The sequence below is a fragment of the Nannobrachium achirus genome (assembly GCF_963921795.1).
Source record: "Nannobrachium achirus genome assembly, chromosome: 2".
Classification (NCBI taxonomy): Eukaryota; Metazoa; Chordata; class Actinopteri; order Myctophiformes; family Myctophidae; genus Nannobrachium; species Nannobrachium achirus.
The window spans coordinates 1143677-1144846 of NC_137811.1; positions in this window are offsets into that span (position 1 = coordinate 1143677).

The following is a 1170-nucleotide window of genomic DNA, read 5'->3' on the forward strand; positions in this document are numbered from 1 at the left end:
TATAAAGGGGCAATTCTTGCCAGGAAAGAAGCATTTCTTCGACTCAGACCTTATCGCCAGGGTTGGCTTATAGCAGCTGTCGGTAGGACCATATATGGATTCTGTTAGTGTGGATCTCCTAACAGGGCATCATCTGGGATACAATCCCTTTTATGCCCATATATGGAGATCCCTAACAGAATCCCTTTCATGCCCATATATGGAGATCCCTAACAGAATCCCTTTTATGCCCATATATGGAGATCCCTAACAGCATCCCTTTTATGCCCATATATGGAGATCACTAACAGCTAACAGAATCCCTTTTATGCCCATATATGGAGATCCCTAACAGAATCCCTTTTATGCCCATATATGGAGATCCCTAACAGAATCCCTTTTATGCCCATATATGGAGATCCCTAACAGAATCCTTTTATGCCCATATATGGAGATCCCTAACAGAATCCCTTGTATGCCCATATATGGAGATCCCTAACAGAATCCCTTTTATGCCCATATATGGAGATCCCTAACAGAATCCCTTTTATGCCCATATATTATGGAGAAATCCCTGCTCTGAGTATCTGACATCAGTGTGATGTCACCTGTTTATGCCCATATATGGAGATCCCTGCTCTGCGTATCTGGTTGCTATGGTAAACAGTTGGTTGCTAGGGTAAAAAAAACATGGTTGCTATGGTAAACAGTTGGTTGCTAGGGTAAACAGTTGGTTGCTAGGGTAAAACCATGGTTGCTAAGGTGGTTGCTAACGTACACTAACAGACCAGCAACAACAGACTGTTGCCACAGCAACGTACACAAAGGTTTGTGTACACATGTGGTGTGATGTCATACTGATGCGGAGATATGAGCAGGGCAAAGGTGTGACGTGTGACGTGTGACGGACGGACGGACGGCCGGCCGGTGGAGGTTTTCATAGTAAACTGCTCCCTGACGGTCGCAACAAGGTTTCTGCCTGACAGTGACGATATTTTAGTGATTATATTGCGAAGAAAACGTTGAGATAATAGCCATTTTGGTTAGAACTGACTGAAAATAACTTTGTACTTCAAGTTTAAAAGGATACCATTTTTTTTTCAAGTGTCCAAATAAATTCAAAATGTTATCAAATGATCTTGCAGCACCCCTGGACTGCCGTCACGGCACCCCAGGGTGCCCCGTCACCCA